Source organism: Mirounga angustirostris, unplaced genomic scaffold, assembly GCF_029215605.1.
Source record: "Mirounga angustirostris isolate CCGP_5_RB_7025 unplaced genomic scaffold, mMirAng1.0.hap1 SCAF_15, whole genome shotgun sequence".
Classification (NCBI taxonomy): Eukaryota; Metazoa; Chordata; class Mammalia; order Carnivora; family Phocidae; genus Mirounga; species Mirounga angustirostris.
The window spans coordinates 77,070,359-77,087,408 of record NW_026991723.1 but is presented as its reverse complement, the minus strand read 5'-3'; the positions used below and the strand labels follow the sequence as shown (position 1 = coordinate 77,087,408).

The window sequence follows — 17,050 nt, the reverse complement described above, 5'->3', positions numbered from 1 at the left end:
AGAAAAAAAAGACATCCTGTAACTTCTGGAAATCAACCTAAATAATCCCAGTTTCTTCAGCTAGACTTATGTGATGTAGTTTTCAGACATTTCACCATTCTGGCCACTGTCCTCTAGATGGAGAGTCTAATTTTTCATGTCTTAGAATGTAACACCAGAGCTAACACCCCTCTGCCCCAAGGTGGGAATGTTCCTGTGCTAAGCAAAATGGGACTTTCACCTCCCTTTTCCCAGCTGTTATGCTTCTATTGATGCAGCTTGAGAGCATGTTTCATGCCACGGTTGCTGGTTCCTATTGGGCTTTTTGATGACTGAAACCTCTCACCCTTTTCATATGGGCTGTTGCGGAGATCCGTTTCCCGGACGTTGGTGGACAATGGATTATTTGGACATAAGCACAGAGTGTGTTCATATTTGTCTTTATTTATTTTTTTTTAATTTATTTTTTAAAGATTTTATTTATTTTTTTGACAGAGACACAGAGAGAGAGAGGGAACACAAGCAGGGGGAGTGGGAGAGGGAGAAGCAGGCTTCCCGCCGAGCAGGGAGCCCAATGCGTGGCTCGATCCCAGGACCTAGAATCATGACCTGAGCCGAAGGCAGACGCTTAACGACTGAGCCACCCAGGCGCCCTTTTTTTTTTTTTTTTAAAGATTTTATTTATTTATTTGAGAGAGAGAGAATGAGAGAGAGCAAGCACATGAGAGGGGGGAGGGTCAGAGGGAGAAGCAGGCTTCCCGCCGAGCAGGGAGCCCGATGTGGGACTCGATCCCGGGACTCCAGGATCATGACCTGAGCCGAAGGCAGTCACTTAACGACTGAGCCACCCAGGCGCCCCATATATTTGTCTTTATTAAGTGTCTGTGGCACCAGCTTGTTCATAGATGGAATTTGGCTCTTGTCCTATAAATGCTGCAAAAAAAAAAAAATATGCTTTTTCCTCCTCATTGTCTTTGGGATGTGGGTGATAACGATGGGTTAAAGGCTTGGCCTGGAGACCCCCATTCTGACCCTGACCCGCTCCTTTTGTGAATTGAGAGAAACCCTTGCTGCTTGGGCCAGTCCTGGAGCTCTGAGCGCTACATCCTACTTCTCTGCTTCTGAGGTCCTTACTCTTGGACCAATCTTGGACCAATAAGGGGGTTTCTTAAAAGGAGACATTTTTGGGCACCTGGGTGGCTCAGTTGGTTAAGCGACTGCCTTCGGCTCAGGTCATGATCTTGGAGTCCCTGGATCGAGTCCCTGGATCGAGTCCCGCATCGGGCTCCCTGCTCGGCGGGGAGTCTGCTTCTCCCTCTGCCCCTCCCCCCTCTCGTGTGCTCTCTCTCTCTCAAATAAATAAATAAAAAATCTTTAAAAAAAAAAAAAAGGAGGCATTTTTGTCAAGCCTCGAAACCCGCAGAGGGGTGACAGTGAGACCGGCTACGTGCAGGTTTTGGAACCAGCTGGACCTGGGTTCAAATCCTGCCTCCTTTATTTACTGGGTGACCTTGAAAAACAGGAATTCAACCCTCTGGGTCTTAGTTTCTTCACCAAAGGGTTCTGGAAGGATTCAATATAACAATAAAACATGTGCAAAATGCCTACCCCAGGTCCTCGTACGTGTCAGGTGTTGGATCCCCGAGAGCTGTGTTTGTAGACTTCAAACCCCTGGTCTTAGCTGGGCTTCCTGAATGTCCTTAATCCACGTCCGGTATTCACCTCCAGTCTTCTTTTATGTTCCAGCCACCGTGGTCTGGGATATTTCCCTTGTCCTCCATGGTCACTCCTGTCTTTGAACTGTTGGTTTCCGGACATCCCTCCCCACCCCCGCTCCAGCCCAAGCAGTGGAGATGAGCAGATTGCACTGAACCCCACTCCTGGGTTCACTGGTGCCATGTCCTTGGGCAACCCTCTTCATCATCCCTGCAAGACCGTGCCTTCACCTCACCTGTTTTCATCTGACCCACAGTATTTTTTTTTAATGTTCTGCCTCGGCTTTAAAACAAAGTAAAATTTGAAATAACACAAAGCCCTTCACTTAGTCCTGGATCCAGCCCCGCTTAGATCCGATAAGGATGGAAGAGGGAGAAATCCAGGCAAGAGAAGTGGAGGGCATGCTTGTCCTGACTCCACACAGGATTCTGGTCACCCTGACCATGGGGAGGTGGCTGCTATGGGCTGTTCTTGCAGCATTATGGTCCCTGAGCACCTGGTCCTCCTTGTGTAGACACGAGAGGGATGATTCCACTGGCAGATTGCAGAAGATTTCACAGCAGCTCAGCCCTGATGAGTGCTCTGTTGCCTCTATTGGAGCCTTGGGAGAGAACCATGAGGCGCTGTCTTTTGTGGGGTGACCTGGGACCGGCTATGGGTTTTGTCAAGAGGGGACAACTCTTCAGAGGTTGGGCAACCCATTGAAAAGTAATCCCACAGCCTTTTTGAAATTATATTGCCAAAAGCTAATCCCATCTGCACCTTTCCCACTTAGATTTTGCCTATCAATTCAAACTTTTTCTCCATTCTCAAGCTCCGTCAGCCTGCTTTTCAGCTTGGACTTGCAAATAATAGAGGGGACACTCAGGAGAGCAGAGGGAGAAAATTCCATTACCAAGGGGCCACTGCTTGGGTTTCCAGACCCCAAGAGCATTGTCCTGAGCAGGTTTGACATTCAGCTGATACACACCTGTGTGGCCAGACCCTTTGTTAAATACTGAACTTCTTCTGTGTCTGTTGGTAAGTAGCTCGCTGTCCTGAGCTCTCCCAGTGCCTTCCTGCTTCCTGGCCATCCCAGCCCCTCCCCAAGAAGCCTCCTGAAACTACCACTCTCTAGGAACAAGGTGGCTTTAGGATACTTCTCCAGGATTATGGCTGGCATCTTGTCTTACTAGTTGGTGCCTATGCCTTAGAAGTTCTCAGGTATTTTGAATGTCACTGCTGAATATCACCTTAGCACATTGCTGTGGATTTTAGCATGCCAGTATATGAATGCTCGGTGCTGTGTTTGGTACATAACAGAAACCTGATGCATTTTAATTCCAATTCTCCTTATCCATCCTTAAATTTATGTTTCCCTTCCCTGAATATTGTGCATGAAAGCTCGAGGAAATTAAAATAACAAATTTATCACTTTATCAAGGGAAAGCGTGGGGGATGGCTGAATGGATTGGCTTTTCTTACTTCTGTTTTATTATTGTGAAAAAAAAATGCATGCTGTTTGTAATTGAAGGAAGAGAAGGAAGGAGAGAATGGGAAATAGAAACAGAGACAGAGACCTTTATTTAGCTATCTATCTGCTGTTCTGGGAGCTTTCCATGAATTATGTCATTTACACCTCACAATAACCCTGTGAGTTGGGTACTAATTCTGTTCCCACTCTACAGTGCAAGAGACTAAGGCAAAGAGGGGCTGAGTAACCTGTCCAGGGTCACACAGCTGGGAAGTGGCTGAGCCAGGTCGCATCTCCAGCACAAGAGCGGTCACGGTAGGGGCAGAGCTGGGCAGTGAACACCCCACCCCACACTGCGTGTCATGGTCTGGGGAAGGCACCGAGCTCGTACAATCGCAGGGATAGCTAAAGCGTAGCAACCATGAACTTGCTTTATCCACAAATTGGGGAAGAAAAATAGGTAATTAACATCTGTTCTCAGAGGCAGGAAGCTGCTACACAATAATTCTGAGCTTCTAAATTGGCTTCCTGAAGGGACTTTGCAACAGGGAGACCCGTTTTGTTTTTAGTGTTTTGAGGGGTCCCCAAGAGTATAAGAGAGTTGTGTTGGTGTCAACAGAGCATTCTAGGGTGATAGAAACCCGGAAAGCTGTTTATTAACTCACCTTTCTGACACCCCCGGTGAATGCCATGTAAATGTCATCATTGTGTAGCGCTTTCTAAAATTTCAGAGCTCTTTGTACGCAGTACCTCATTCAAATGCCTTGGTGTTCAAATTTCTTCACACAGAGGCTCTAGCCTAAGCTTCTAGCCCTCTCTGCTTCAGCCCTGCACAGCCATTTCCTCTTCCAGCCACATCAGTCTTCCTGGCATCCCCCTAACACCTTATCTTCACAAGTCTTCAATTCTATGCCTGTCCTCATTCATCCATTCTTCCCGCTGCAGCAGCTCAGTTATGGTCTTAGTGCTTTCATGCTGAAAGTTTTTCCAGGGCTCTCACTGCTGTTGACCTCAGCCCCTATATTCTAGCCAGTGGCCTCCTCTCTGTTCTTCATGCTTGCCGAGCTGCTTTCACCACAGGCCCTTTGCATATGCCACGATTATCTTTGCCTGGAAAAATCCCCCTCTTTCTTTCCTCAGTCTGTCATGGCTGACTCCTTCTGGTCATTCTGGCGTCAGCTTAAATCCCACCTCATCAGACAAAGCTCTTTTCTCTATGTGAGCTCTGTTCTTTTACCTTCTATCAACTCCCCTGTTTATTTTTTAAAATTATTTATATTTATTTATTAAATATTTTAATTTTCTCAACAGATTCAGGGTTCCATGAGATCACAGACCAGGTCCGTTTGGTTTGTTCTGTGCCTACTGGAGCATCTGACATGTAATAGGTGTTGGGTCAGTAGATGGAGGAATGAATAAATTAATGAACGGAGAGATGGCTATCTCCGTGCCTCTCCACAAACTGGTAACTCTGCATGGACTCCTTACTAACCTTTTTCTGAACCAGACAAACCTTGTTTAGTATTTTTTTTTTTTAATTATGTATTTATTTTGACAGAGAGAGGTGGCAGGGAGGGGGAGAGGGAGAGGGACAAGTAGACTCAGCACTGAGCCCAGAGCCCGAAGTGGGGCTCAATCCCACGACCCTGAGACCATGACCTGAGCCAAAACCAAGAGTTGGATGCTCAACCAATTGAGCCACCCAGGCACCCCTGTTTAGCATTTTAAATCAATGTCCCACCCATCTCATAAGGAAGAAATTACCTTTATTGAAATTTGGAGATCATCTCAGCTATACAAACTAAAAGTAGTGAAGCCAGAATTTGAACCCAGCAAACCCCAGCCTGCTCTGAAGACAACACCACATGCATTAATCCTGTCCATTTATTTGAGCAGGAGAGGCAAGGCCTGGGCTTAGATGCTAGCAAGCCAAGTCTCTTAGAGCTGTGTTTATCAAAAATATTGAACACTAGCCACAGGGAGAAAAAGATTTTGCACTGAGGCCACATACACACACACACACACACACACACATGGGAACCTGTGTGTTGTGTGTATGTCTCTAAAATAAATTTTGCAAAAGAATACTTACCTTTATTATATGTGGCATGCTCTGATAGTTTCTGTTCTTTTTGTGTCATCTTTTTAATGCATATATGAACCACCGAACTGGTTTCAGTTTATGAGTGGGTCTTGACGTGAATTTCAAGGTCTCCTAAGCCTCAGAGAAGGTCTGTTGTACTGGGAGACCCCCAGGGGGACAGATCACTGGTCACTGGATCTGTGATAGCTTCCTGCACGTGCTCCTTGCCTGGAGATCTGAAGGAGGAGGATAATTCAGGGGACTCAAGGTGAAGTTTGAGTGGAGGAACTGGGAACGGTACATGAGACAGTCGTGGTCCACGTAGGGCTTTATGTCTTACCCCTGCAGTCCCCATGGTCAACCCACTGGTGTCTTTTACCCCACACTATGGCCCACTGTTCCCATTGTCTGTATGCTTTCTCTTGAAACTACTCAGCTGTTCCTCCCAAAGGACCCTTCATGTGTCCTGCATATTCTTTCCTTAGCGGATACTCTCTCATCCATCCCCGACCACCCAGAAATTTCTCCCGTTGTGCTCACTGCCTGGAAAACACCACCCATCCTTGAGACCACACGGCTCCACACATTCCTCTTCCTAGGTGTCTCAGAGCCCCAGAGGGACATTCTCCAAGAGCCTGAGGAAACTCACTCCCTAGCATCAGCTCCCATTTGATAGCATGCTGCAAGAGCTCCCTGAGGTCCAGGGGAAAGCAGGATGGGCCGGATTGCTTTCCCCAGAGCTGAATGGCTTTTAACTGTTCATACATTGGGGTTCCACACAAAATTCTTTTTGAAAGATAGATTCTTTAGCATAAAAAGAAGAAATGTTTGGATATGACTTTCTCACACCCAACTGCCTCTGACTCCCTTCTCCTTATTGAAAATACTTTTTGGAGTCTGCAATGCCAAATGTCCCAAAGGCTGTTTGGTATAATCTCTGTCTTCTCTACACATTTGTTGGTTGTTTCAGAAGGAAACGGGCTGACACTTGAGTCCCTGCATCATCTTCTGGGTGCACCTGTCCCTCACTACTCAGTCATTCATTCACTCATTCATTCAGCTGCTTAACAGATGTTTACTGAGCACCTACTATGTGCAAGGCATTGCATTTAATGAAGAAGAGACAAAGCACAATGGGAAATGGTTTTCTAGGAGCTCACAGTTTAGAGGGGTATAAAACAGTAATAGCCACTTTATTTTATATAGTCCTTTAACATTTATAGAATGGCTTCATAAACATTATATGATACTCTGTGTGTTACCGAACCCTTCTGAGAGACAAAGAACCTTACAGGGCTCAGATAAATTAAATCACTCCACCCTCTACACACACACCAATGGCAAAGAATGAGTTTGGGGGTAAATTCCTCCTTAAACCCACATCTCTTGAGTTCAAGTTCATAGCTCTCTCTGTCTGGCCATACTGTATTTATCTCTGCAGCATGCCGATTGTCACTTGGGAAACAACTTGTTACATCTACCCAGCCCTCCCCTTCATCATCTTGAACATCGAAACTCCTCATCTTTGGATGTATTCAAACAAGACTGGGGAGCCGTTGGCCGCAGATGGTGCAGCAGGCTTAGAGATGAGACACAATTAGTAATTGCTTCCAGTTCCTAGACTGTAAAATTTGAACTTAATCTGTTTCCATTCTGTTTTCCTGTTTGGACTTCTTAGAAAACAAAGCGGGGCAAGATCTGTATTTGAATAAATAGGCTCCTTAGAACTAGCCAGCCTGGCAAGTATCCAGAATTGAGAAGTTCTTTCTTTTTTTTCTTTTCCTTTTAACCCAAACTGGCCACTTGTATAATGGGAGAACATGCATTTTCTCTCCAATTAATGTTCCAACACAGTAAAGTTAACAGGGCTGCAGACAACCAGACCCCAACTCTGCAGCAAAGCTGTTTCTGCTTTGACATGTGCATCCCCCCCTCCTGGACACTGGTCCTGGTGCCTCAATGCCAAGGCTGTGCACAGCGGGCGGGAGCCGACCCTCCAACAGACAGGAGCTCCGCATCCCCAGACAGCCGTCCTCTGAGCTGTCTCGGCGCTCTCCAAAATAAGATACAGACAGAGATTTGTCATGGAATCACAAACAGGAATGTCACCAAAGCTGTCACCAGAGCCCCTTAAAATGTCACTTCCCAGCATTAATTGCCACAATAGCAAAACAAACGGGCGTTCTCTGAACGTTTGTGCTCCCTGCTCCTCCCTCATGATTCTTTCCCCAGCTCCCTGTCTCTCCTTTCTCCCTTCTCCCCCGGAGCCCCCCTCCTCCTCGTCTCCAGGGACACTCTGGGCCTTCTGACTTGATTAGACTGGGCCCCGGAGAGGCAGCCCCACTGCACACTGACAGATGAGAGTGAAGGAGGTTTGATAAATGTCAGGGGCTGAAGAGACTGTTCCCTGATTGATCAGAGCTGGAGCAATTTCCCAGCAGACGGGGGACTCTGTACCTCCCTCAAAGTAGCTGGACATCACCCAGCAGGGGCCTGACTTTCACAAAGAGGGTCCAGGCGGCTCAGGCTCACCGTCTCCCCCAGGGACCCAGCCTGCTTCTGGCTCCCCTGTGCTCATCCACCTCAGCGGATGCAGCCAATTGCCGTCCGCATCCACACATACGATCAGTTTTTATTTTCCTAATATTTCCTATTTATAGAAGTGTGTAAGCTCATTGCAGAAAACTTTTTAAAAAGCCTCAATTAGCAGTTTTTCATAATGCCTCCTCAATAGCCATAGTAACTGTTTACGGCGGTTTCCTATTTTTTCTCTTCTCCTCTTTTACATAGTGGAAGTCGAAAATCTATTATTTTATATCTTACATTTTTATGAAATGTTATGTCATAATATTTCAACATGCTTATCATTCCATCTTATAACTGTCTCAAAGCTTATTTATTGGTGAACATTTCAGGTGCTTCCTTTTTATTTTGTGTTCATTAGCAACAAACATTTTGGGGCTTTATATTGTTTTTCACTATTGTATTATTTTCTCAGGTATATTCTCAGGAGTGGAATTACGGGGTCAAATGATCTGACTGTTTTAAAGTTCTTAATACATATTTAGCTCAATACCCCTGTGTCATAAAGTCTCAGTAAAAATTTATTAAATAAGGTAATATTTGTTGATCTATTTTTTAGATGATTTTATTTATTTCTTTGAGAGAGAGTCAGAGAGAGCCTGAGGGGGGGAGGGGACAGAAGGAGAGGGAGGGAGAGACTAGCAGACTCCTCACTGAGTGGGGATCCTGATGCAGGGCTCGGTCCCAAGACCCTGAGATCAGGACCTGAGCCAAAGTCAGGTGCCCCTGTTAATCTATTTTTTTTTATTTATTAATTTGGCAAGCTTTAATTAAGTCTCTAGTATGTGTCGGGCGCTGTCTAGGGCACTAAGGATAAAGGATAAAGGATAAAGGATAAAGCAGTGAATAAAATATGCACAAGTCTGCTTCCATTAAGCTTGCTTTCTAATTAGAAAGGCCATAAAAAAATGAACAAGAAAAATACGTTTATGTAAAAACATAAATATAAAATAGAAATATTTTATAAATACGTATTTTATAAGCATAAGTACATAAAACATATATGTGTAATTATATATAATATTAAATCATGATCATTACAGTGAGGGAGAAATAAAACAAAGAAGATTAGGACCCTTAGAAAAGGCCTCACTGATTTGAGGACCAATCTATAGTAGGTGAAGAAGTAAGCTGTTTGCATATTTGAAGAAAGAACTTTTCAGGCAGGGTGAATAGCAAGTGCAAAGGCCCTGTGGCATCACTGTGCTGGCAGTGTTCAAGGAATAGAAAGAAGCAGTATGGGGAAGAGAGCGGTAGAATAAATTGGGTCACAGAGATGCTGAAAAGAAGGTCACGTAGGGCCTAGTAGGTAAGGATATTGGCTTTTGCTGTGAGTGAGATGAGGAGCCATTGGAAGATAGGGAATTATTTCTTACAAAGGTGTTAAGCAATTGGAGTCAAGATGTGAAGGAGGGGTTTAGGTGGAGATGACATTCAGAAGGGATGATGCTGGGGAGACCGGAGAATAGAGGTTGCATTTTGGGTATGCAACAGGGTAGAATTCGGCCCCCGGATATCTTTCTTTTGTTTTGTTTTTGTTTGCATACAGAGTATGTTTTGCATTTTTCAATTAAGTTATCAATCTTTATAAATCAGGACATTTCGCATCACAATGCACATTTCTGCCTCATTTGATTATTGGAGAATCTGGGACGTCTAGGTCTAACAGCATGTGGCGGGAAGGGCTGTTTTCCCTGTTCCAATGCAGGTGCCCCCTGACCCTCTTCCTTAGCAGAGGTCCTCCCTGGCCCCTGCGGGCTCTTGAACTCCAGCGTTCCCCCAGAGGAAGGGGACATTGAGATTACCCTCGTAGTCCGAGCCATGGGAACAGAGAGGCCTACGGGAATGTATTTGTATCAAGATGGGAGGATATGAAGATCTCTGGGACCTTCTGGAGGGCATGTATCTCCACTCCCCATTAGTAAGGGAGAAATGATGCCCAGTTTGGTAGCAGAACAGGACACCATTCTTTTTCCACTCCAACTCCTTGAGTTTTGTGTTTCCAGCCAGACAAAGGCTAGCCGCGGAACAGAGACCAAGACCTTTGAGAAGAGTAGAGCAGAGTAGAAGGTGGTTAGGAAGCCCAGCTCTCAAACTAGATGCATCCTTCCTGTAGTTCACGAAGTGTGAAAACTGGAGCAAGTTCCTAACACCTCTGAGACTCAGTCTCCTCACCTCTGAAATGGGATTCCTCTCTGCAGGTTGCTTGTGATGAGGAAAGGTGGTTACGCATGTAAATACTTAGCGCAGGGTTTTGACTCTAAACAGAAGCCATTATTGTTGTTTTGTCTGAAACGCTCACTGTATTAGCACACAGAGGTCCAGAGAGGGGAAGGGGTTTAGCTGAGGTTGCACCGCAAGTTCTGTTGGGTGTGTATGTGGGGGTGGGGCGGCGGTAGCTGTAATAGAGGCCGTCCAGCTTCCAGCCGGTGTCCCCTTAACACGGCTGCCACACCACTTCGGAAGGGAGTCTTTTTTCCATTCCAATCCTGGATGTGGACCTTGTAGGACACATTGTAGGAGATTACTCTACCTGTATAGAATGAATGAATGAATGGATGAATGAATGAATGGATGGATGGATGAATGAATGAATTCCTGGTAGAAAGGGCTATTTTCTCCCCAGAGGAGAGTTGGATAGACAGCACTATGCTGAGCTAGCTCTGCCAAACTCCTTCCCCTGACCAGTGCCAGAGTGATTGTTTTCTTTACTTACAGCCTGGGCCCTCTTGGTTCTTGGCTCCTCCTTAAGTCCCTCCCTGAGGCTCCAGGCTTCTGGGGCAAGGATGTTTTCAGATGCAGTGCTACCCACTGAGAATGGACAGGTCGTCCGCACCTAGGACTGGCTCCTGTGCGACTCTTAAAATCTGGCTGCCCTTATGACAGTAGCCCATGGTTTCCCTGCTCCTTGGCATTTCCAAGCTGGGCATTTACTGCATGCTCTTTCTTCTCTGCCTGTTAAAGCTATGGTCCTTTAAACAGATTGTTTATTCTCTTGTGTGCCTGTTTTCCCATCTGTGGAATGAATACTGAAGACAAAAGCATCTTTGTAACTTGGCCAGGAGCCATTCCGTTTTGGGTGGTCGACACCCCTGGTGGGACAAGGGTCTGGCTTCTAAAGAGTTCTCAGCCACTAAGTCTCCCGGGCATCCAGCAATGACACAGGAATGGGGAACGAAGCATCTTCCTTCCTTGGCTCAGCCGATGCATGCTTAAGTCGAGACCAGCGATCAGCAGCATGGACAAGACTGCCCCCACTGTCCCTCTTCATCACTTACTTCCCTGACCATTCTCCAGTGCACTTGCTGGCATCCAGACCGTGTTAACAGACACAGGCTGGCTTTTGAAAATTGTGTGCTGTGGAAAGGGTGTTGGTCTCCCCTAAGCAGAGGATTGGGGTCAGAATCTAACCTTACCTGCTCACTGATTTTGAGACTTTGGACTGGTCATTAAATTTCTGTGAGCCAGTGGTTCTCAACCAGGGGTGATTTTGTTCCTGTCACCTCCTTACTGGGGGCATTTAATGATGGTCTGGAGATGTCTTTTGTCAGGACTGGGGAAAAGGTACAGAATGCTCCTGGTATGTGGTGGGTGGAGGCCAGGGATGCTGGTAAACAGCCTGCAGTACACAGGACAGCTCCTCGCGGTAAAGAATTACCCAGCTCAGAATGTCAGTAGGGCCCCAGTTGAGAAACCCTGTTGTGAGCCTTAGTTGTCACAATGGTAGAATGGAGATTCTGACTTTCACAAAGATGTGGGAGAGCCAAAGAATACGGAAGTAAATGCTTCTTTTTTTTTTTAAGATTTTATTTATTTATTAGAGAGAGAGAGAAAGAGAAACACACGAGCAGGGGAAGGGCGGAGGGAGAAGCAGGCTCCCCACTGAGCAGGGAGCCTGACCTGGGACTCAATCTCAGGACCCCAGGATCATGACCTGAGCCGAAGGCAGATGCTTAACCGACTGAGCCACCCAGGTGCCCCGGAAGTGAATGTTTCTTATAAACTAACACGCTACGCAAAAATAGGATGGTAATGCTATTGTTGCATTGTAATTTTTTTTTTTTTTTTTACTTTAGTGCCTATTTTGTTTTACAGTACTTCTTGGTTATTGGGAGGCAAATGTTTACAGTTTTTGTAGCCAGTCTTTGATAGGTTATGATTTCTATCTTTTATTTTTTTTTCTTTTTCTTTAATTGAAGTATAGTTGACACACGATGTTACATTACTTTCAGGTATGCAGTACAGTGATTTGACAAGTCTGTATGTTATGCTCTGCTCACTGCAAGTATAGCTACCTTCTGTCACCATACAACACTGTTACAATACCATTGACTATATGCTCTCTGCTGTACTGCACTGTGTTTTATTCACCATCTATAAGGATTGGTTCTTTCTTTTTTTAAAGATTTTATTTATTTATTTATTTGAGAGAGAGAAGGAGAGCACAGAGGGAGAGGGAGAAGCAGACTCCCCACTGAGCAGAGAGTCCAATGCAGGGCTCTATCCCAGGACCCCAGGATCATGACCTGAGCAGAAGGCAGATGCTTACCTGACTGAGCCACCCACGTGCCGCTATACGGATTGGTTCTTGAGAGACCTACCTCAGGACCTTTGCATCACCGTCCCCTCTTCCTCAACAGTTCTTTCTCCTGGTATCTGCATGGCTTGTTCTCTCAGTCCTTCCAGGTCTTTTTATATAGGTTATGTTATCACTGTGGTCATCCCTGACCACTTCGTATAAAATAGCACAGTGCACACAATCACATGTACACACACCACACTCTCTATTCTCCTTTATCTTATTCTCTTTCTTCCTAGCTTTTGTCACCATTTGACCCATTATACATATTTGTGTATCTATTGTCTGTCTCCCCTAGGTATTTAGTCTGTTCTGTTCAATGCCCTATGCTTGTTATTTAGAACACTGCCTGGCGCAGAGCATACAACAAAATAAATAACTTCCGGAATGAATGGGTAAATAGAATGAGTGAATGAATCAGTGGATGACTGACACTGTGTGCTTTTGTTCAGTTCGTTCAGGTTTCAAAGAACAGACTGTTTGGGTTAGCTGATGAGGGTTTATTTTTAGTTGCAACAGGAGTAATATTAGCTAGCCTGTATAGGCCAAACTCCGTGATCAGCACTCAATAAATATTGACACATTTAATCCTCCAAAAAAAAATGCTGGTGTGGTCACTACCTCTAATTGCCCTTTCTTTTTTTTTTAAGATTTTATTTATTTATTTGAGAGAGAGAGAGAGAGAGAGAGGGAGATGGAGAGAGCACAGCAGGGGGATCAGGAAAGGGAGAAGCCGGCTTCCCACCGAGCAGAGAGCCCGATGTGGGGCTCGATCCTAGGACCCTGGGATCATGACCTGAGCTGAAGGCAGATGGTTAACCCACTGAGCCACCCAGGTGCCCCAATGCCCCCCTCTTTGTTTTTTCAAATGAGGCAACCAGAGTAGGGAGAGCTCACGTAACTTGCCCAGAATCATGTCCCTGCTTTGCGTTAAAGCCGGGATTGGTACCCAGGTCTCTGTGACCTTTGAATGCTTGCTTTGCCCAATGCTCTGCTGCCTTCACATTTGGAGAACCCAGGGACCAGGGATGATGAGAAAACAGTCTCAGGATTGGTGGAGAAGGAGCCACTGTTAGGATATAATAAGAATTAGCACACTGTTTCTGCCTCAAGGAGTTCTGCTGACTTCATGAATCCACGTATGCATCTCTGGACCTTTCTAAGCTGCGTATGGCCATGGCTTCTGCTGCCTCACAGCACCTGTTCCTGACTCCGCTCCGTTCCTCATGAGATATACTTATTTGACTCTATCTTCTTGTCTCTCCTGTTCAAACGCCCTATGAGAGAATTTCTCATCCCCAGAATTTAATTGTCCTAAGAGACAAGTCCTCACACAGGCCACACCCCCATCCTCAGGCTAATCTGGGGCTGTTTGTCTCTGCTCAGACATGGAGCTCAATCCCATCAGCTCTGCCAGCGTGGTGGAGTCTCAGCGTACCCAGCAGGGCACCCTCCGGACTCCGAAGCACTTGCAGCTGCCTTTCACTAAGGCGGGCATCTGTGGGGATGGCAGGCCCTCAAAGCGTCATATCCTGTCTAGAACAGTAAGGAGTCCATCTGTTTAGAGCAGGACTGGTGTGTCCTGTTTCAAAAGAGACTGGCTTGTGAATAGCTCAGCTTAGCAAAGAGATAAATCAGGGAATGACAGATTATTTTCCTAAATGGTTCTTTATTTTACAAAAGCATTCTCCACGGGATCCCCTTTAATAGCTAGCACCCCACCAATACATGTGAAAGAGGGTGGGGCTTAACCAACTTTGGACTTACCAAATGTTTAGGGACACCCTAGTCCATAAATCAAAGCAAAAATAATGGGAGGGCTTTCTGGGAAGTAGCCAGCCAGCAGTAGGACGATGGGTTTGGAATGGGGCATTCATGGGTATGAATCCTGTCCCCACCTAACACCTCGATCTTGGACAGGCTAACTCACTTCTTTAAGTCTCAGATTCCTGATCTGTGAAGCAGGTTGAATAATAATGTTGGACTTCTAGAGTTGTTTTGAGAATGAAATGCGATAATATTTGAATAACCTGGTGCAGAGGCCATCCACATTAAATATTAATGGTCTTGGGAAAGTCACATTTCCTTCCTGAGCCTCAGTCTTCCCATCTGCCTAGTGAGCAGCTTGGACCCTTTCAGGTCTAAACTCCTACGTTGTTCAGTTTCTGCCCCCTTCACCAGAATTTTGGGGCTGGGGATTGACACAGGGCATGGGGCAAATGGAGGTTGAGCCAGTACTTAGTGCCATATGCCCAGCTGGCATGACTGATGGTGTGTGCGTAGGGGGAAGAAGCTCTTGGAAAAACCAGGAACTCTTTAAGAGGAAGAGAGGAAGACTTTCTCTAATGCAAATTCTGATCTCCTTGTACAGAAATGCTGCAGAAGGGAAAAAGGACGCCAGTAACTAGCATTCTAACTGGGCTAAAAGGTGGCAGAGGTCAGTCTCAAGCCTCTTTGTATAGCCTCCTGGCTCCAGGACTGTTCTGTAAGTGTCCCAGGGAGGTTGGCAGAGAGAGACATCACTTCCTCATCATTTCCCTAGTGAACGAAGCCTTGGGAGACCAGATGCAACCACTTCATTATAATTATGTTAAGTGCCGCCTGATTGACGCTGTTCATCACCCTGGGAGAGCAGCCTCACCCAGTGGGCAGACAGGCAGCCAGCTTTGTCTCAGCACAGCTTTGTCCCATCCAGCTGTGTCCTTGGCAATGACTGCTTGTTGTACCTATGCTTCTCCCTCGGGGAAGAGAAAGTGGGTGGTGGGGGGGGTGGGGACAGAGTGGAGGGCACTGAAGGGGGATGAGGGAGCCTGGGCTCTGCCTTCAGCATGCCATGGGGCCCAAGTCAAGTCCTCATCCTCCCTGGGCCTCCGCTGAACTCTGCATGGTCAGGTGCCCTGTGAGATCTCCACTCCCTTATCCAGCTCTCAAGTTGTGGGAATCTCAGAAGAAAGGTGACATTGGTATTCTAAGAGGGGAGGGTGCTCCTGGATGTTAGATTGGTTTTGTTCTGGAGCCTGAGTGTTAGCCTGTAGGGCCCTGGAGGAGAAAGCAGTCTCTGTACTCTAAGAAATATTCCCTGTAAGAACAGGAATCTTTCCTCACATTGTAAGAAAATAAGGTTTGCCCCCTCCTATCAAAGGGACAGAGGGTGGTAGAGAATATTCTGACCTCAAGGGCCACATTTTGTAATTCCAATTGTCTGCGCATGGGTTTGGGGAAAGGGGGAGTGGGTTTCCAAAAGTGAGAGAGTAGGGATGGAAAATCAGGAAAGACTTCATGAGAGAGAGAGCGCCTTCAGCTGGGGTGTTTCAGACTGAGAAAGATCCAAGAGGGAAGATGAAGGAGTGGAAATTAGATTTCTCTGTAGGCGGTCAGGCATGTGGGCTCTGGAGCTAAGCTGTCCCAGTTTACCCCTGATATTTCCTGATACTAGCCATGCATACCCTTGGACAAATGAGTAAATGTCCCAGTCTCTCACTGTCTTCATCTGTAAAATGGGGAAAATCAGACTGTGCATCCCCATGTTGTCAGACCAAATCAGTTGAACATGTTCAGTTGAACATGAAATACATGCCATGTATTTTATACATGGCATAAAATAAGTATTTTTGCAAAGAAAATGCTCAACAAATGTTAGTTATTCTAGTGCGTTGAGCGTCCTCTGCAAACAGATCAGGCACTTTGTGTGCTACTTTAATTTCCATAGCCACCCCGCAATTCCCTCATTCATTCATGACTACGTCCTCATTGGGACAGAGTGGAGGCTGGACAAGCCCTGCCCTTGGACACATCGCCCACCTGCAGAAGACAGACTTGAGACCTGTTCCAACTAATCGCACAATTCCAAATTTAATACAGAGCTGCCTGGAAGGGAATGCACTAAGAGCTCTGGGAGAGGACAGGGGAGCTTGGCCTCAGTTTGGCTGTTCCACAAGGTCTTTCTGAGGAGGGAGGATTTAAGCCAAAATCAGAGGGATGCATAGTGTTTAGCCAAATGAAGAGCTGAAGAGCAGAGGAAGTGACTTTTGCAAAGGAAAAGCTTGGTCCATTTGGTGACCCAGAGGCCAGTGTGACTAGAGCCCAGTGAGGGGACTGGGCCAGAGAGTTCTATTGCACAGAGATGGGGAAACTGAGGCACAGCAAGCTGAAGTGGCTTTCTAGAGGTTACGGATCTGGGATGGAGGGGTTGGGGTCTGCCTGAGATGAAAGCTTCCCTTCCACCTCCGCTGGGGAGAATGTCATGGAAGCTGATTCTGGTTCGCTCTTATAAGGAACAGAGCACATCTGTATCTGACCTGAGGGTTGGTACGATGGACAGCAGTGACTTGAGAGGCGGTGGGGCAGGCTTCATATGCCCCACTGATTTTGGACATTATCCATTTTAATTCCCCTAGGGTGATGGGGGTAGAACTGGATTAATTTCAAAATAACCCTATCCATGCTCCAGGGTTTAATATCTCATATGTCCCCTGGGTCATTCCTGGCACATCAGATGCTCTGCTCAGATCAGTGGTATAAAGTGTTTTCGGTTTTTCATAGTTCTGTGTGTGTGTGTGTGGTTTTCTTCCGTGAAGCATGCTGAGTTCACTGAGGGAAATGCAGGAGACTTGGGTGAAATCTTATTTATTTTTTTGGAAGGCATGCAGTACAAAAT

At 46.1% G+C, this 17,050-nt stretch overlaps 1 protein-coding gene across 5 annotated transcripts in view; it reads left to right on the top strand.

The window, feature by feature from the left end:
- The window catches only part of ASTN2 (astrotactin 2), an 883,583-nt gene that overhangs the window by 198,748 nt on the left and 667,785 nt on the right, over positions 1 to 17,050 (top strand). The window lies entirely within an intron of this gene.